This window comes from Pteropus vampyrus, unplaced genomic scaffold (assembly GCF_000151845.1).
Source record: "Pteropus vampyrus isolate Shadow unplaced genomic scaffold, Pvam_2.0 Scaffold82, whole genome shotgun sequence".
NCBI lineage: Eukaryota > Metazoa > Chordata > Mammalia > Chiroptera > Pteropodidae > Pteropus > Pteropus vampyrus.
The window spans coordinates 5,475,084-5,496,196 of NW_011888863.1; the positions used below are offsets into that span (position 1 = coordinate 5,475,084).

At 36.9% G+C, this 21,113-nt stretch overlaps 1 pseudogene; it reads left to right on the top strand.

Moving 5' to 3' along the window:
- Nucleotides 1-551: 551 nt before the first annotated feature.
- On the top strand, nucleotides 552-13,054 carry LOC105294118 (annotated as a pseudogene).
- Nucleotides 13,055-21,113: the final 8,059 nt, after the last annotated feature.

The following is a 21,113-nucleotide window of genomic DNA, read 5'->3' on the forward strand; positions in this document are numbered from 1 at the left end:
CATTTTAAAAAGCGTATTTCAATTTGATTTTTATTTGCTCAATTTTACTTAATTTATTTAAGATTTATTTCTCTCTGGGCCACTAACTTTTTTTTTTTTTTACCCTATAAAAGCATTATTTTTTTGTAGTATGTGTCAAGAAAAATAGTGAAAGACTTGCAGAGAACTGATATAATACAAATGATTCCTGTCCATAGAAATGCAAATTGTTTCTGACAGAATGCAATTGATTATTCCCCTGTGGATACTGACCAGTTTTGTTTCTATTTGTAAATTCACCTCAGCATTCCTCTGAATTCTCCTTTGAACTAGTTATACATTCTCTCATTAATTAATGAGTGAAATAAAATCTTTAACATATGTTTAGTTTATACTTGTATGACAGCCATGATTTTACCTTTAAAAAATCCTTTAAATCTGAAATTTAATATTCATTCCAAGAATCTTTGTGAGCTCTTTGTGATGAGTTTAGACTAGACACACATCTCTGTGAGGCAGGTACTCTCACATGTATCATGAGTATAAGAATATAAGGAAACTGAAAGTGGGAGATGAGTAAGGTGCTCAAAGCCCAGGAGCGAATCACGAGTGTAACTAGCAGACTCTACTGCCTTCCTGTGGCCACCTCAGGGCTGGGATTACCGGTAGGTCTTTATTAATGGCCTGGATTTGACAGAAATGTGAAACCCCAATGTCCCTAAATAATACACTGCTCTTCCACAACATCTCCTTCCCATGGGAACATCTTATACTATTGGTAATAAATTTTATTTGGATCCTTGAAACTGTATGGCAGACCAGCTTTGGGCCTTTTCACAGCAGTGGACCACACTGAGTTTTATTTAAATATTTTAGGCTTCTTCCATGACCATTTCAGTGAACCTTGAAACTAATCCATTAAGATTCTGTGCAGCACAGTTTCAGTGTGAGGGACTGATAAAGAACAGCTTTCCATGCTGGCATCCTCAATTTATACCAATTATTGCTGGCTATGGTTGAAAACTAAAATGTAAAAAAAAATTACATGTCCTGAAAGTAGGCAAAATTAGCATAAGCTTTTTATGGATGAGCACAAGTCCCTAAAGGATCAGAATCTTGTAATAGAATATTTTAATTTTTAATTAATGTTACAAGTAATTGTACCATTATTCTGTAAGTTCTTAGGCAAATATTTGTTATTTACTACTGAAACTGAAAACAAAAAGAATTTCTTATATATAACATACCTACCCAATCCCCAATACTACCCTCAGTCACATCCTAAATGTTTGTTCGATTAAACTCCATAAACAATATTCATTCAACTATATGCAAGCTTATTCTGATAATAGCACATATGTAAATAGGTTTTTTACTCAGATTCTTTAGAAAAATTTATTTCAGAAAACTAATGATACAAGAAAACTAACCATTTGTCTTAATAAGTTATTTTTGAAACACATTCAAGTACTGGGGATAAAATTTTTTCTTCTGGCTTTGCAACCAGATATTATGTCTTTTATTTCATTCCTATAATATCAAGACTGCAGTTCACACCTTCCCTACTTTCCACCTGAAGCTCCACAGAATCCATAAAGCCAGGATTACTCGTCAATGAATGAGAAGTTCAATTCTACCCAAACACATTTTATGGTGTTGAGAAACAGTTAATATTTTCACATTCTGCACAGTCAGGGCTACTTGAACAAAAAACTAGTTACTGGCAAACAGGGTTAAGGAATGACCGACCAGTAGTAACCACGCCTTGGAAGTTAGGAACCGTAAATTGCTACTGAGAGATTTACAAGTTTATCTCCCCTTGGGGCCATTTATTTATATTTCAAAGGGTAATAATATCCGGAGCCACACAGTTAATTTCCAAAGAGCTGTAACACCTAGGAACCGTCTGCTTTTCATCCAACAGAGGGTTTGTTTACATTGAAAAGATAGTTTCTCTCCCTCTTTCTGGAGAAGAGAAGGCACTTATGTAGTGGTTCCTATATAAGCTCCCATTTCATAATTTTAATGGTCCTCTCCTATATTGTAGACATTCTGTGTACATGCGGGGTGACTTCTGCCCTCGTCACACTGCCCAGAAGTGGGAATTTGGGGGATGGGAAACCAACAGTATGATGCTCTGTAGGTGAATAATCAGTCTGTTCTTGATCAGAAACCTCATGTCTGCTGACAGGAAAAAATATATAAATATTGATATTCAAGACTTATCAGATGGATGTTACAAAGAAATTCATTTAAGAGTTTTTTTAAAAAGTGAGAATCCTTAGTTCACTTAAAATATGCTTTCATTTGCATTTTTATTTACTTATACTCAACTTTTTGTATAAAACTAAGTTATCTGAAAAATGGTGGTAAAATGCCTACCCTCTGAAGATTTGGGAGTGATTTCTACATAAGCATATTTCTAATTCTTAAAATGATTTTATGAGTGTTTCTATAACACCTACCTACTAAAATCTGTCCATTCAAACTGCAGTTTCTGGAACCTAGCATGGAAATATTGTTAAGAAATCCATAGCATGGACTCTCCTAATTTACAAGAGAATATCTTTTTCACAATCCTTTCTTTTGCCATGATGGCTACAACAGATACTGTTGAGACCAGGAGACAATTTTGCACAGGGAGCACTGAAGGGGAGAGCAAAGCTGTAAGGAACCTCCCACTTTTGTTTTCATTCTCCTAGAGAAATTGGAATGTCATTATTTTCTTTCCTGGCACAAATATTTCTAACAGAGACAAGACTGTTTGGTCAATGATCAGAATTGTGATTAGTCTCCCCTATTAGAGAAGCTATATTCCCAACTGTTTAAGGTCATAAACTTTGCTGTATGCTTTTGAAATTCAAGCCCTATCTTGAGTGATGACTTGAAACAACTCATGCGTGCATCAGGGTGTAAATTAAGAAAGGAACAATTCAATTAAAAGAATCAGAGAAATAAGGCATATTCATGGGAAATCACCTCTCGCACACATTATCTTACTAGAGGGTACCAGACATAAAAAATCTCTATGTCTACTCAGCTTCCTTTAGTTCCTCAACTTCCTTTCTTGAACGAATCAGGCATCAATTTTATCCCATCCTATGGACTAAGTCTTTGTATCTAAGACTTTTAAGGTAATTAAAAGACTTTCCAATCTGAAAATATTCTATATAGGCCAGGAAGAGAAAATTTTAGATTTATAGCAATGAGGGAAAAAGAAAACAAGAGTGACACTTTGTAAATTCCCTCTGGATCACACCTGCTCTTGTGGGAAGCTGCTTGTCTATATGGCTCCCTCTTTTCATGATAACTCCCCACTCTTTTTTGGCTGCCATCTCAGGCAGGTCCTACCAACCTCTTGTTTTCTCTACCCTCAAACAGGGCCCAGCCTCCCCAGCCTGGTGCCTTTATGCTGTGCCCCCTGTCTGCAGGGCAAGGTGTCAGAGATCTATCCATCACCCTCCTGCTACCCTCCTCCAAGTGAAAAGAACAACAGTAATTGACACTTGAAAGTCAGTTTGCAGGGCACTTCTACTTCTCTTGTGAACCAAACCATTCAGTGTTTGGCAGGACAAGGATCATCACTCTCATTTTTCAGAGAGGAAACAGGTTAACAAAGTCATCCATGTCCTCCCACTGCAGTTAAACAGCCTTGGGTAATTGGCAACCTCTCTGACACACAGTTTTCATATTTATAAAAGAAGTTGTTGACTGGGTGTTCTTACAGAACACTCTAGTTCTAAGGATCTGTGGTTGTAACTATGAGTCTAAGATTCTCAACTCTTTAACCCATGTCAACTAAAGAAACCCAGAGAAGAAACTACAATAGGGCTCTTTTCTCTTCAGCGGCAATATTCCCATTTTAACCCATTTCCCATTCAGAAAAAAAAAGTGCAGCTCGCTGCCAGAGTTAATTTAATTTTACATAAACACGCTCTTTGAGGCTGAAGCAAATCAGACCGCTTTTCAATGTAAAAATAAAATACAAAAACTGTACTTGGAGTTATTTCTAAACAGAGCTTGTCTCTAATCCTAACGTAACAAATGTATATGATAATTGGTACTTAATAATTTTTTTCATGTGCTAAATTTCAAAGCACAGAACAACACAAAGCAGAACATCACATTCCACACAAAAATATCGCATTGCTCTCCAGGTCTTCTTGCCATTCTTGTTATTGTGTGAGCAGCAAGCTGCAGTGACCAGTTGGATTCTGTTTCCCTGGTGTTGGTGGTATTCTCTTGGGGAAGTGTTTTCCAGACAGGCGAAGAGGTGTGACCTCATCAGAGCATGGACCACCTTGAAGACATTGCTGCCCTGGTCTGGGATGCTTTTCCAGTGATCTTTCAATCAACGTCAGTCTGAAGTTTGTATAGTGGATCGTGTGCTCAAGATTGTCCTTGAACAGGATGCAGTTCAGCACTGTAATGTTTAGAAGGTGTCAAAGAAATTTCTTACACCAAAACCTGTGCCTTTTGTGCTCAGTTGGATAAGTAGTGAGCATCTGACTAGCCGAGTCCACTGCTGCTATATTTTGGTTATAACCCACAGTGACACGTGGCTTCTTAGTTTTCTTTCCATTTCTGTTGTCTACTTCAGTCACAGTATCATTGTGGAATGTTGACAACATCGTCAATATTCACCTCCTTCTTGTCTCACCTTTTCAGTGCCATAAGTTCACTGCAGAATCTGGCTACAGTCATCCCATTTGCAATCTTTTTTTTTTTTTCCAGATCATTTGGAATCTGTCTTCTATTCAAACGAGCTGTTCTAGCTGCATCAGTCATGTTTTGATGAAATTCTCTGAAAAGCATGGAAGTTGATTTGGGGATAAGGGTAGTAGTAATCTTCGAGTTATCTTGGGTAAACACTGCAGCCACAAGCACCACCAGCGAGTATTCTCTGGACAAACAGGAAAGGGTTAACGGTTCCTTCTGGATGTAACACCCCCAACTTTTGTAAGAATCTTTTAGAATCTTTTAGATAAAAATTTTAGGCCAAGTAGGAAGTTGGCTCATTTGTGGGGAAGGAGCAATGGTTTTAACATTTATTGAGCCTTATCATATGCAGACACTTTGCCAAGCGTAGTTACCTGTGTTAGCTTCTTAAACCCTTCAGGGTACAGGGACCTCCACACGCTTTTTAAAAAATAACTATAAAGGGTGAGGTTTAGGTTGCCTTTTTTAGTCTTTTGCATATGTCCAGTTGTTCCAACTCCGTTGCCAAAATGATTATATTTATTCCACTGAATTGCCTTTGCACTTTCATCAAAAATCAGTCACATTTGTGCAAGTCTATTCTGTTCATTGACCTAAATGTTTATCTTTATACAAATACCACACTGTCTTGATTATTGTAGCTTCAAAATCAAGTAGTTAAGTCTTTCAAGATTGTTTTGGCCATTCTAGGTAGTTTGCATTATATTTTAGAGTCAATTATTTGTCAACTTCTACAAAAATCTCCTAAGATTTTGATTGGGATTTCATTGACTATAGAGCAATTTAAGGATAACGACATATTAACATTATGTTTTTCAGCTTATGAACATGGTTCATCTTTCCACTTATTTAGCATTTCTTTAATTTCTCTTAATGAGTTTTTGTAGTTTCAACATGTTATATTTTTGTTAAAATTTCCCCTATCTAGTTTTATGCTTTAATTTTATGCCGTTTAAATACCATCTTTAAATTTCCATTTTTAATTGTTTATTCCTAGGTTATAGAAAGACAGTCTTTCTATATTGATCTTTTATCTGGCAAACTTGCTATATTATTAACTCACTGGTTTTAGTAGTTTTTTTTTTAATAGAGTACTTGGGATTTTCTGCATATATAATTATGTCATCTGTAAATAATAAACATTTACTTCTTCTTATCTAATCTGTGTGCCTTTAATTTTTTTCTCTTTTCTTATCCTACTGACTAGGACCTCCAGTACAATGTTGAGTTGAAGTGATGAGAATAGACATCATTATTGCCTTGTTTCCAATTTTATCCTTACCATTAAGTATAATTTTAGTTGTATATTTTCTGTTGTGTTTTCTGTTGATGAGCATTGTTTTTTAACACTTTCCTTCAAATCGTGGAATGATTTAGCATAAATATTTGCATCTATTTTGAAATAATTTAGACTTGTGACTAACTTCCCACCTTGCCCATATCAAGTCACTCTTAACAGAACTGGCTCCACATATGAAGAAATAAGTCCATAATATGGCAAGCAACTGACCGCTGGGGTTGAGAAGCTAGTGAATACAAGGTATTTCAAAGGAGCAAATAAGGAGAAGTATGGAACAAAAATTACTGAGTATCTACTTTTTGCAGACCCTGTGTGTGTATGTCTTATGTGGGTCCTCTCTATTTCTGTTCTTATCTATACAGAGTTAGAACTTTTAAATTATTCTACAGACTGTCCCCAACTCACAATGGTTCGACTTAGGCATGATTTTTTTACTTTACAATGGTGTAAAAACAATATGTATTCACTAGAAATCACCCTACAAATTTTAATTTTGATATTTTCCCAGGCTAGCAAAATGCAATACAATACTTTTTCATGATGCTGAGCAGCCATAGCGAGGTGATTTTGCCCAACTGCAGCCTAATGTAAGTGTTCTGAGCACATTTAAGGTAGGCTGGGCTAAGTTATAATGTTTGATAGGTTAGGTGTATTAAATGCATTTAGGACTTACAGTATTTTTAATTAACCGAAGATTTATTGGAATGTAACCCCTTGTAACTCAAGGAGCATTTGTATTCCTCCATCATCAGCAGGAGAGAGTGAAATGCCCCACGGCAACCAAAGCTTTTTCTAATCACACTAAGCAGAATGGCTCCTAGGCTGCCTCTCACTGTTGTCCCAATGACCCAAATATGATACTGCAGACCGATTATCCAAGCAAGGGAGAAACAACTGACTTCCTCTTTTTCTGTGATTTTTTTTTCCTGTTTTCAATTCTAATTTATTTATTTTTTATTAAGTTTATTGGGGTAACATTGGTTAATACAATTATAGAATTTTCAGCTGTACATTATCATTTGACATCTGTATATTCTGTTGTGTGTTTATCACCCAAAGTCCAGTTTCTTTCAGTTACCATATGTTTGATCCCCTTTACCCACTTCACCCTCCCCCAAACCCTATATTTGACTCCCTTTACCCCGTCTACCTCCCCCCTCATTCCCCACCCCACTACTAACCACTAGTCTCTTTCTGTGATTTTTGACCTGAAAAAAGTTTCATTTGTTACCACCACATAATATGAATTTATAGTCTCCAGTAAGTTCTAATATATCGCTTATATATAAAGTCTTCTCTGAAGACTCCCACTAAACTAGATCTTATATTTCCATTGTATTTCCCAGGGATGTATTTGGAAAATTTAGCATTTTATAAAATCTTTTTTATTTGGGAGGGCAGAGAGGCCCTAGGATCTTTCTGACCAACCTAATCATTTTCAGATGAGGGGGATTAAGTGGCCTGTCCAGGCTTGCACAGCCAGTTGATGACGAATCCTGGACTGGAACTGAGTGTTCTAAAAATTCATGTGACTTGTCATTTTTACTAGGGCTAGCATAAGTATTAAATCCACTTATACATAATTAACTAGTCTATCATAGTTTTTCATTGACCGAACTTAAATTTTTTCGTTCTAAATCTAGTTACTCATAATTATTATTAAATTACATTTTTATGCATACCCCTCTTCCCTTAAATGGATAAAAGATGAAGAAGGTACTGTGATGTATTTGATGGAGAAAATTGAAAGGTATTCATGTAGAACAATAGATGTTTTTTGCCAAATTATTATAACATAGTTAACATATAGGCTACACAGAATGTAATCCAATTTTCTTCTCTCTGTACATAAGCATTTATTCATATTGGATGAAGCCATAGAAAAATGAGTGCTTTAACAAGATTCTCTCATTCAGACTTTTTATAATTTAACTCTCAAAATTCAATTTTTTAAGAAAAGGTCACAAGGTCTACTCTTTATGTATATTTCAGTATGTTAGGGGAAAAAAGAAGAAACCATACCTTTTTAATTTGAGAGACATTGAGGATAAAAATAAGAAGAAGGAAGAAAAAAAGACTACACAAAGAAACAAAAATTGAGAAGCCCACTCAGCAGTTCAGATTCATACTGCAGTTTAATAGGGCATTTACTGCCACCAAGTGGTTTGCTAAATCCGCTTAATTCTGTAACTGATATTTCTTATATTCTTCCAAATATCAATACTTTTCCAAAGCATCTGCTTTCAGTTTAAATGAAAATATCATGAAACCTCAGATAGGGAACACTGAAAACTTTTCCTAAATTGACAAACTAACAAGTCCTTGCTTGCCAAAAGAAAAATATGGTAAATCTTTATCTGCTTTTGCTAAACTTTTGTCATTGAAACAGGAAACTGGGAAGGCAATGTCACTGCTGACAACCGAAGGGAAAATTCCCTATGAAACTACAAATGCTTAATGAGGAAATTTGCATCCTTTGAATGGGGTCTACTTTCAAGTAAATGGTGTTCTTATAAAACATATGGCGAAGTTAGTACTGGTTCATGTCCCACCTCACTCTCAACTCTCAACTTTTGGGAGATTACTGGGAAATATTTAGAGAATGGGGCTTGCAAAGTAGTGAGAGATTTTACTCATGTCATGATACCTACTTGGATACTCCAGGAACTAGGTCAAAAGTGGAAGTTTAAAATAGAGCTCTCATGAAAGAAAACTTCCACTTCCCACTGCAGTATTTCCCATCACCACACCCAAATGTCAACAAATAGCTGACATTAGAGCCAAGTGCAGGAGTGGCTGTGCATTTTGAAGAGTAAATACTAAAGGAGACTATTTAAGAAAGAAATTAACTTCAGCCTCCTCATGTCATGTTCGAACAAGCCAGCCAGCCAGCCACTGTGACCTTTGATCTTGGTTCATTATCCTAGGAGTTTTCTTTAATCTCTTTTTTTAGCTTTTTAACATCTTGTTCAGTTAAGCCAGATATCAAGCAATAACTGGTGAGCCAAAACCCCACATGCTTACTAAGGCAGTGTTTATGTAACGAGACCATCTACATCAAAATCCCCCCAGGTATTTATTAAGAATGGCTATTCTAGGGCCTCCCCCCAGACCTACTGAAACTCATTGGGACTGAGTTTTAGCAAGGACTCCATCTGATTCTTATTCCCTCAAATGTGGGGATTACCGACCTAGGGGGAAGGTCAGAGAGCAGTAGTTCCCAAACTTTGCTACATAATAGGATAATCTAGAGATGCCTTCAAAATATTTTGCCTGTCTCCTCCCCACCAGATATTCTGATTGGCATGGGTGTGACATGTTCATTAGGAGTTTTAAAAGCTCTCCAAGCACTTCTAATAAGTAAGAAAATTTAGGAAGCTGTCATAAAGGATTCTAGATCATCACCTTATGACTATGTAACAGACAAGGAACTAAAAGATGCCAAAAGGAAATAATATTGCCTAATCCTGGAGCTGTTTTTACTCTAAACTGCTTATGTCATTTAACCAAGAGCCTCTAAAAGTTCCATCAGTGTCAACTGAACACCCTTAATAGAAGTTTTGAGACTTTTATTATGCTGTCCTCAGTTTCACATGATTTTCACAAAGGATCCAGGACATTCTTCTCTGTGACTCATGTGGGCTAAGGCAGACTCATGGCTAATTGAAGAGAGTGTAAACCGATGATATCTACTTGTACAGTTTTTCAATCATTTCCATTTCAGCCATTCATTCAACAAATATTGGCTACTTAATTTGGGCTTTGCTCATTAGTATGGAAAAACAAACTGTGGACTTGTTAATCTGTATCACATGGTTGTCAACTCAGAGGAAAAAGTTCTTTTTCTAATGTTTCCCCTTCTGAATAAGTCTAGCAACTCAGCCAAAACGTTTAACAGAAAAATGCATATAGAGGGCATCTAAATCCACACTTGGCTTCTGGTTTCCCAAAATTACTTATTAAACAGTCAAAATAAATGCATTGGGGTGTTTTCATAGTGCCTCATGCTATCTCAGTGGTGATTTATATTGTCACAGTAGAGAGACTATTTACATTGTTAAGAAATTGCATAATGAAATTTCCCGCATGTCTTCCTCCTTTTAACATTAACTCCAGAAAACCACTCTTCCAGGAAGTTTGTCTAGTCTCCCTAAAATGGAGATTTCAAATGGTTCCTGTTATTTGTCACCTAAATATTTGCCTTCGGTAATTGTACACCCACTGTCAGCTGAATGGATTCTGAACTAATTGTCTGTCCTTGAGGCCTCCTCACCTCAATGTTTGCCTTTGAATGAGGCTTCCAGTGGTAATGACTATTTGTTACTGGTGTTATTTTACATTTATTTAGTGCAGTGCTATTATTATGTGTATTTAATGATGATTATTATATTAAAATCTATTGTGATGTCCGTGGAGAGGAAGAATCATTCTGATGTCTAACCTAAATTTTTTGTAGAACAGTTTAAAGTGTGGAAAGGTATTACCTTTTTGGGTTTTCAAAACACATTATAGTCTTAATTTTAGAAAATAAAGAAAAGGAGAAGATAAGTAGTGTAAATGGCGATTTTAAAAAATTCAATGAGATAATAATAGCCAAACAAAAATAGTACCTTCCATGATCCTGGCACTTATCTAACCACTTAAAATCATCTAATTCTCAAAATAACACTATTATAATGTTATAATATTATAATAGGGTCAGAGAAGTAAGATAGGCACTCTGCCCCCAGTTCAGATTATTGTCTAGCATTGATCACAGCCAAGTGCACACAAATGTTAGAGAGCGACTGGAGGGAAGAAGAGCCTAGTGGAGCCTGGTGGTGAGATCACCTAGAGTCACAGTTTCAATTTCAAATCCTGGCATTTGGGTATTTGAGGGTAGTCAGTGCATTCAGTGGTTAAGAGCGTGGAATTGGAGCCATACACACCCAGGATCCAACCCCTGCCTGATCACTGAGGAGCTGAGTTACTGGGCAAACTCTGTGGCACCCCAAGCCCTACTTTTGTTTCGATTTTTTTTTTATTGTGAAAAGGAAAGCTAATGCCTGTGTATTCATTTTCTAAGGCTGCCACAGGCTAAGTGGCTTAAACAACAGAAATTATTTTCTCACAGTTCTGGAGGCTAGAAGTCCCAGATGGAAGCGTCTTCTTAGTTAATTTCCTCTGAAGTCTCTCTCCTTGGCTTGCAGATGGCCACCTTCTCCTACAGTTTTTTCTCTGTGCATGTGCACCCCGGTATCTCCCTATGTATCCAAACTTTTTCTTCTTGTAACACCAGTCATATTGGATTAGAGCCCATCCTGATAGCCTTAATCACCTCATTAAGGCCCTACCTTCAAATACAGTAGTATTCTAAGGTACTGGGAGTAAGGGCTCCAACATATAAATTTTGTGGGAACACGATTTAGCCCATACCAACCTGTTTCATAGTATTTAATAAGAATTAAAAGAAATAATGCAAATAAATCACTTAGCAATGTACCTGGCAATAGATGAGGAAGCTTCCTGAGATAATGAAAATGTTGTATCTTCATTTTGGTGATGTTACGTGAGTCAAAACTCATTGCTTTGTGCATTTCAAATGTACATTTGACTGTATGTGTAGTATATCTCAATAAAGCTGATTTTAAAGATATTAATATTTTTTACTACCTATCAACTTCTCTACTTTAATGACTTCCTTTTAAAACATTTTAAAACATATTTCAAAGTATAACAAACTCATTAGCCTGCATCCTTGTGACTAATCACCCCCAAAAGATTCTCAGGCAAAGCAGAATTACCTGGAGTGTGGAGCTAAGAAGTCTTATGCTTAAAGTCTGAAGTTTTAATACTCCCATGTAAAATTAAATTACCCAACGAGGTGTTTTTCCCAGGAGTATGTCATTCTCTCAAGGGATGTTTAAAACTCTACTTTCCCATAAGGGAGCAGAGTTCCCAGCGAGTAGCTTTGTTGTGAATGGAAGACTCCAAGTATTTAAATTCATCGACTGTCTTAAGTGTCAGTACCCTATGAGAGTTGGTATAGTCTTAAGAAGCTCCACTTGAAATGAAAATAAAAAGTCTGAATTTTTTTTTCTGAAGATTTTGAATAGCATCCAAGTTAAACTATTATGGAGACAACAACACATCTCAAGGGACTTCATTTTCGCTGTTGGTTTCCTAAGTCTACATCCGTCCTTGGGACATTAGGAGAATTTCCAAGTTAACGTTGATGAAGACTTACAAAATCTCCGAGGGGAAGTTCTGCTAAGCATAAAAACAGGAGAGAAATTATCATGCTTTAAAAAAAAATCTTTATTTTAAAAAACATGTCCCCATTGAAGAATTGCTTCAGGATATAATCTTATGTGGAAACACAAATATATATATATGTAAACATAATGGACTTCTACAGTGCTCTGCACATCTGAAAGGTGTTTGTTGTCTAAATGACTAAATATGTTGTTTGACTAAATGAATGAATCAACAAGAAAGCAGCATTAAAAGAAGTACAGATGTGCTCTCCTCCTGCCGCCCAAGACGGCGAAGGGAAAGAAGGCAAAGGGGAAGAAGGTGGCCCCGGCCTCCGCTGTCATGAAGAAGCAGCAGGCTAAGAAGGTGGTAAATCCCCTATTTGAGAAAAGACCCAAGAATTTGGGCATTAGACAGGACATCCAGACCAAAAGGGACCTTACTCGCTTTGTCAAATGGCCCCAATACATTCAGCTGCAGTGGCAATGAGATTTTCTCTATAAGCACCTAAAAGTGCCTCCTGCAGTTAACCAGTTCTCTCAGGCCTTGGACCACCAAACAGCCACTCAATTGTTTAAGCTGGCCTTCAAGTACAGACCAGAGACAAAACAAGAGAAGAAGCAGAGATCGTTATCCTGAGCTGAGTAAAAAGCTGCCAGCAAAGAAGATGTCCCCACCAAAAGGCCACCTGTCCTTCGAGCAGGACTTAACACTGTCACCACTTTGGTGCAGAACAAGAAGTCTCAGCCGGTACTGATTGCACATGGCGTGGATCCCATCCAGCTGGTTGTCTTCCCGCCTGCCCTGTGCCGTGAGACATGAATATCTAGACGATGGCTCCTGTGGCATCGACAAGAGAAAACCTTCTCTGAGTTGTAACTTTGAGGTCTTGGGTAAGTTCCAGGCTCCTCTGAGCCAGCAGTGGGAGACAGGACCAGCTCTTTCCAAACAAACTATGATATTAGAAGAGCTGATCTTGCACATCCTTCAACAAAAATTATATCTAAAATTATCTGCCTCTGATATATGGCCAGCCTTGTCTCAGACAGGTGGCTCAGCTGCCCAGAGGGCACAGCCATCAGTGGCGTGATTAGTACCTTAGAGACCCAAGTCATCCTCTAGTTCACTGTGACTCTAACTCCTAGTCACCAGTATTGCCCTGGACAATGTCTGCAGAAGGTCAAGTGAAGTTCTTCTGAACAACTTGTAAAGTATTGAAAAAATCTGCCAAACAGCATAGCAGGAATGCAGATAGAAAACCCAGAGAATTATCTACAGCTTAAATCTTAACTGCTCTTTCTGGTGAGGGTTCAGAGACAGAGAATCTATTGGTACCTTGAGAAAGCCTGGTTTAATCAATTTTCAGTGAAAATCCAGAATAAATCTTTACTAAAACAAATGGAATTTTTAAAATCTTCTCAAAGTCCTTAAATAGTGTTAATAAAGATGTCCTTCCCTCCCTCCCCTCTTCTTCCACTCCATAACCTATATTCCCAGGGGAGAAGTAAAGATGCCATCCTCTTACTGAAGAATTTCATTTTTTCACTTTTAATTTCACACAATGTTATTTTAATTTAACTCAATTTTATAATATTGCATATATTTTCATACTATAGGCTTTAATTCATAGCTCATGTTCTCTCAATTTTCTTCTTGACGAAAATAACTAGCTTCGACTTCTCATCAAATATTCACCACTCTAGTTGTATAGGTGAGTTTTAGGCCAGGATAATTTACTATTGGTCATTGATATAGTGGAAAAAATTATCAGGAAAAAAATAAAACTGTATGCAGGCGTCACTACTTTTTATTCGCCAGCCTTTGCTGGGGAATTAGTTATGGCCTCAAGTGTCTGAATTCAATATAAGCTCAGTTATTGATAAGCTGATACAACCTGCATCTTAAAACCTCTCAAAATCATGAAGTGTCATGAGAATGTGCTCCTAAGACAACATCTCTAGTGGCAAGAAACAGAGATTATCTTGAACCTCCTCCTTCTTTTCATTTGTTTCTAAACGAATTGATGCTATACTTTTCCATACCCTTGATCCATGCCCTCCTGATGAGATTTTGATTTTTTTTAAGTAAATTGAAATGTATAGTTCTATGAATACACAGAAGTCCTATTAACAAATGACAGTTTCTTTGTGATGTTTTTGCCAGATAGCATGTCTTTAAAATCAAATGCATCATCTTTACCAAATAGGTGTACTACAACTTATATATAACGGTTTCTGCCTAATGAATCTATTGGCTCATATCTAGTGAATGATTCGGTGTTGCAGGTCAGCTACTGAGAGGTACAATTTGCATTTAATCAATCATGGAAGATTCGCCAGGATGCAAATAGATATTTCTGCTAGCTTTAATTTTAAGGTGTACAATGTGTTAATGTGATATGCTTAAATATTGAAAAATGATTACCACATAGCATTAGCTAACACCTCCAACACATCACACAATTACCACGTTTTTTTTTTTTTTTGTGATAAGAACATTTAAGACCTACTCCCTTAACAACTTCTAACAACTTATTCTGGCAGAAGATCCTTCTTTTCCATGGCTGAATAATATTCCATTGTATATACATATACCACATCTTCTTAATCCATTTATCTGATAATGAACACTTGGGTTGTTTCTACAACTTTGCTATTGTGAATAAGGCTGCAGTAAACATGGGAGTGCAGATATCTCTTCAAGATCCTGATTTCATCTCCTTTGGCTATATACCCAGAACTGGCATTGCTGGATCAAACGGTAGGTCTAGCAATTTTCATTTTTCAGTGACTGTGGTAAGTGAATTTAATGCATGTCTAAAGAATTAAACAAATAATTTTGGCCATGCTTTATGATATATATTGTCAGTCCTCACCTACTCATTTTTGTGTTGAAGCAGAAACAGGTTTCTGAAAATAATATGGTCTCTACTCATGAATCTTCCTTAGCCCACCTGGCTCCCGCATTGTTACAAGAGGACCCTCCCCTATCTCGTCTAGCTGGTTGTCGAGCACATGGAACTTTTATTAACTTGCAACCAAGCGCAGACCGCGCCCCCTACAAATCCCCACCAGAGAACCCTTTGCTGCCCAATTCTTATGCAAGTCCAGTCTTAAAAAATAAAGAATATGGCATCCACCATTCCTGTATGTATTCTAAATCTTATTCGTTTTTCAAGACAGATCACTAGTGAGCTGCACATAGCAGCCTCTCTGCTTTGGTCCTTCATTAGAACTGCTTTTACTAGACTGTGCCTTGTTTGGATTGTTAGGATTGCAAGCTTGTCTGCTGGCAAACACTTAGTTTAAGAAAAAGGTTAGGTCCTCTTTGGATACCCAGTCCTCCTGACAGGGCTTAGCGCAGCACAGTGTACAAACCAAGTGCTCAAAACACTATCTCAACCTAATTCACTTTTCCCTTCAGTTCCCTGTGCTGTGATATAAAGAACAGTTGACCGTGAACTGGGCAGACCCAGGTTCTAGACATCACCCTCCAGGAACCAGCAGCAAGGCAAGGACTTGTCTGTCTACTTCCAAATCTGGAAAATGAACATTATACTAAATAATCTTTAATGTCTCTTTTAGTTTAACATTTTTTAGTATCTCTAACATCAACTAACCACCAATTAATTCTTTAATAATTTAAATCTCTATTGTAATTAGTATTAGCAAATGCATTTTTACCTTATTTATATTTAAGAAATGGCCAGTGTCCTAATTTTGAATTAATTATAAGATAGGTTTCATCTGAATAAATTACAAAGGTAAACTGATAAAAAGTTTATATTATGAACAATTTTGAAGAAAAACAGAGTATTAATAAGACTAAATCTTTCCCTAAATCCATAAGTTACACATCCTTTGCCAATATTTCACACCTTAAATGGTATTCTAAAATGCTAGGAGATCTGTGAATACAGCTAAAACATTGAGAAATCCTCACTTCACTCCACAAGCAACTCATTTTAGCATCAAAGACACAGAGCAGCCCTCCCCCTCTCCCACTTTTATTATTTCATCTTCATGTGTTGACTTCTGTGGAATGCTTTAGATACACACGCCAGGCACAGAAAAGCTATTTTAAAAAATTGATTTGACTCATTCTTTGGCAGCAAAGAAATTCATTTCACAGTGGCACCACTTTGTTCAGCATCCCCGCTTTTCAGGCCCCTACAGGACAGGTAAGCCTTGTTTTCAAATCTTGGCCCATCTGTTGGACCTCAATCCCTCTTTCACCTGAGAGCCTGTTATGTATATATGAGCATAGTTCTCATGGCACGTCTTGTTTGATCTTTCTTTTAAGCTAAACATTCCATTTCTTTTTAGCACTCCTCATTTGCCCTGCTTTCTTTACATTTCTTTTTCTGTCCATTTTCTCCATTAAAATAAGGTACCTCAAATTAAACTATTTTCTCTAGCTCTGGTTCAGTACATTTCAAGTTAAATGAAATAGTTACTTCCCTGGCTCTGGACCCTATATCATCATTCTACCCCAAAATGGCTATTGGGGTGGAGAAGTGCCTTTATCTGACTTTGTGGATCACATTGGAGATACAGTCAACTGAAACCTCTGGTGACTTCTTTTTTCACATAAACATTCGTTAAACCAGGTCTCACCCATCTGGCAGTTGTGTAGCCTATTTCTTAAAGCCGAATTGAAAGATTCATATTTATCTGTACTTTATTTCACCTTCTTGACATTAGTCCTAAATTTTAGACTTTTGGGGACTTATATTTTCTGATTGTTTAAGTCATTGATTAAAAATACTAAAGAGATCAGTACCAATATCTCTTCTGTGTTCTTGACAGTGTGTTTAGTAGATGGGTAATATGTAGTTCTCTTTCCCACTCCCAGATTCAAAATTCCCTACCTTTTTGGCCCACCTCACCACAAAAGCTTCATAGTTTATTAATGTAAGTTTGAATGGATACTTCTTAGTGGAGCCTGCAGGAGTTAATGGAAGTATTTCAGAAAAGAATGGTAATGTTTTTCAGGGAGTTCTGCGATGGCAATTGGTCTGTTGTTCTGTTAATGTTGATGGAAAGAAACTTACAGCCTTCAGTAAAAGTCTATTCTTATAGTAAAGAGAGAGAGAGAGAGATTACTACCAGACAGATTAGTACTTCTTTTCAGGTATATCTTTATCTTGATCAAGATTCTTGGTATAGTTTTTCAATCAGATATGAATTTACTCAAGTAATTATTATCCAGATCACATTTCTTAGTCTTGTCTACAAGTATGTCAAATATACTTTGTCAAATACAGTGCTGAAAGCATCTCCCTGATGGAAGGTAATTACATCTATCAAAATGAGTCTGGAATGTCTGGTTTTTATTGCTTCTACTTGACTGTCATTTCTTGTCATCAATGACAACAAAACCATAGGTGTCATAATCCTTCCTAGTACTTCATAATATCATAACTGATATTATGTTCACTAGTCTGTTATTTCTAAATCCATTTTTTCGAAATTTTTAAAAACGAGAAAAAATATTAGCCATTAATCATAATTCTTTAAGGATTATGCTATACTATAAGAACATATTACCTAATGTTTGTGCACCACGTTTCAAATATTTTATCACACTTGAATTTTACTAGGATGCTTAAAAAGTCTACGTTAATAAGGATTGAGGATACATGGAGTAAAGCATCCCAAACATGCGTAGGATACATAGGTAATATGGCCTTAAGGGTGGATTTTGAGGGAAGGAGCAGAAAGATTAATGGGTATAAAACATGAAAGTGGAACTCAACAGAGCTGTCTTGTCAAAACAGAATATTTGAGGGGAGGATATCTATAATACAAGGTAGGAAGTTTAACAGAGAAAAAGGATAGTAAGATTAACTCTGGAGTCCAAATTCAAAATTGGTAGATAATAGGGAGCAAGGGTAGGTTTATGAGGAGAGGAACTATGTAGGGCATGGGGGGTGCTAGTAAATGCACTCTGGCTGTAGTGGCTGAGATTTGGGCAGAGGGATAGAATCTGTTGCGCTTGAGGATAGTTGGAGTATGAGAGGTGAAAGGAAAGAGAATTTGAAAATTAAGAATTCCAGAGCAGAGCACCTAGAGGACTGAGAAGACATAGGGCCAATCAGAGCCATGAGGAAGCTAGAGAGAAGCGGGATTTTTAGGAAGAAAAAAAATGAGATAAGCTTTCTACACCGATTTTTTTTCAATTATACAAGTGGTATAAAGAATATAATTGCAAGCTTGGAAAAAGAGAAAACAAAATAAAAACTTACATCCGATCTACCACCTAAACACATGATTATTATCATTTTGATGCATTTTCTTCAGGAATTTTGTAGGTGGTTCAGTTCACATGCTATTATATTACATTACATTATGTATAGTATTGCATATAGTATGTATAGTATTGTAGCCATCATGTGGCTACATGGAAGTAAATTATTTTAATAGTTTTTTTAGTATTTATCGGATTAATTTATTATAAGTTACTTAATTCTCCTGTTATTGGTCGTTTAGATTGTTTTTAATTTGGGAAAGAGAGAGCAATGAATTTACTCATGTTTACAGCTTTCCAAAAATATATCTTGAATTATTTCTGATGACATATTCCTAGCAATAGAATTCCTGGGTCAATATGTATGACTATATTTTATGATTCTTAAAAATGTTATTAATACGCTTCCAAAAAAGGGCACCAATTTCCACTTTCACCAGCAGTGTTCGACTTGAATGTTGATTAATGGCATATGGATGATTGAGTGAGAAAAACTGAAGCTGGAAATATAGATTTAGGACTTTTTCATATATATAATAAAATCAAACAGGCAAATTCTTTAAGTGAGTGAGTGAAGATGGAGAATAATTTTAGAAGATGAATCTTGAAGGAATATTTTTAAACTTCTCATTTCACAGATGAGGTGCACAGAATGAAATAGCTGGCCCACGGTCATATAAATGACAGGTAATGAAGCTAGAGGGAGTAGTGAAGGGAAGAGAAAGGAGGTCATAAAAGAGAAAAACAAAACTGCATTGCCATAGAACCTAAAGACTAAAAGCTTGTCAAACAGAAGGTGACAGCACCACTGTGTCAAAGAGCAGCAAAGAAAAAACAAACTGAAAAAGTAAGACAAATTTTTGATTTGTAAAGAAGGTGGTCTCTAACTTATTGATTCTCCTTCCATCATTTTTTAGCATTGAGAACTGGCTGTTACCCAGTTATACAGATAGACATTTACAAGCCCACAAACATTATAAGCTGCCCAGTTCTGCCCCAGGTAATTGTCACCAGCAGTAAAAGAAAAAATTCAACTTTTTTTTATGACTCTGACCACCTATAAATTATTACTAGCCTCAGGTTTGTGAACTATTTCTTTAAAGCTATTAATAGTACACCCAATCAAATATTTTCCTTTCATGAATTTTGGTATATGACTTCACCCAGCACAAGAATAAAAAGAAAATTGGACCAATGAGATCTAAGTGCAGGGTAGACCTAAAGTATCCAGGGTTAGTTTCTCTTATTCTACAAGTCCCATCCTTTGGATATTTTCAGACACTCATGCCACTCTGGGCAAGTCAAAATAAACTGTATTTTGCCTAAAGGATTCCAGGAACAGAAAGAAGGTCAGTGTTCCTGGAAGTATAGAAATGAAAGCAAACATGTCTGAGATGAATGTGGGTCTGGAGCAATGAGAAGCTGCAATTACCAGCCACATGGGTTTCTTTTTTCTTTTTCTTTTTCTTTCTTTTCCTGCCTCTCCCACCACCTCCATTTTCACGGTCTCCTGACAGTACTTTACCTCTGTGTTTGTGGCTCAGGCTCATGTCACACGTCTTTTTAACTTTTACAATCCTTGGCATTTCCTCTTTAAAGTGATATTTCTCTCTCACTTAAATTGTCACTGTGTTGTGTTGATCACACTCTGCTGGGTGCTGAGAAAACCCCAAATTGGGTGGGGGCGGGGGAAGGCGGGAAACAGTTGCTGAGTAGGTGGGTGGGAAGAATGCCAGATTAAACTATTCGTTTCAACTGTACAGGGAAAGATGAACCAGAGAGCAGATACTGAAAAGTGTTTCTCATAAAATGCCAGATCAGCGGGAGGGGCCACTGTTTTGTAGGAAGCACAAAAGAAGAGTTATCTCTACTTTGTTTTTCTTATTTGGTGTGTCTTGAATTACATGTTTCTTTAAAAACACAATTAGCATACACCTAAACTTCCATTGATCCTCAACTTCCTAGGGATGCGGTAACCTAGAAAGTCATCTAGCTATTGGAAAGATAACTCAGGATTCTACGTGCTTACCTCAGGGACTAGAGTGAAAGGATCTCCAGAAGGTAGTTGAGATGCATGAAGATGATGTCAGGACACCAGGAAAGTTTCCCAGAGTGGCAGCCCCCAAACCCATCTCCGCTTCATTAGCTTGGAACGCTGCACCCTATACCTTTTGTATAGTAGGTATACGTTATTGCACACCATCCACTAAACGAATGTCCATTTCTACTCAAAGCTTTTGCTACTTAAGTCACAAAAGTTTTTCAACTGTTACCAGTTGTGCCAAGTGAGAAAATAACTTACAATAGTCCTTTACCTTCTTCAGAAGTTCTACTTTTTCACTTTTTCTCTCTCAAAATAAAAAAGCATGCCAGAGTAGATGATAATAACATAAGAAAGGAGTGTTTCCTATGTTCTATTCCTTCCCCACAGCTCCTTTTTGTTTTCACCCCATTGCAAAGGTTTCTGATTCACGGGGAGAAGCCCACCACAGATGCTGCTCCTCAGCTTGCTGTCCTCAAGGGCGCTTCGTGATGAGGCAGCGATTGGTTGGAGACTCTGCACAGCAGATAGCACGTCTGCCAGGACTGTTCTCCAGGTCACACTTGTTTTGAATCCAAAATGTCCTATACA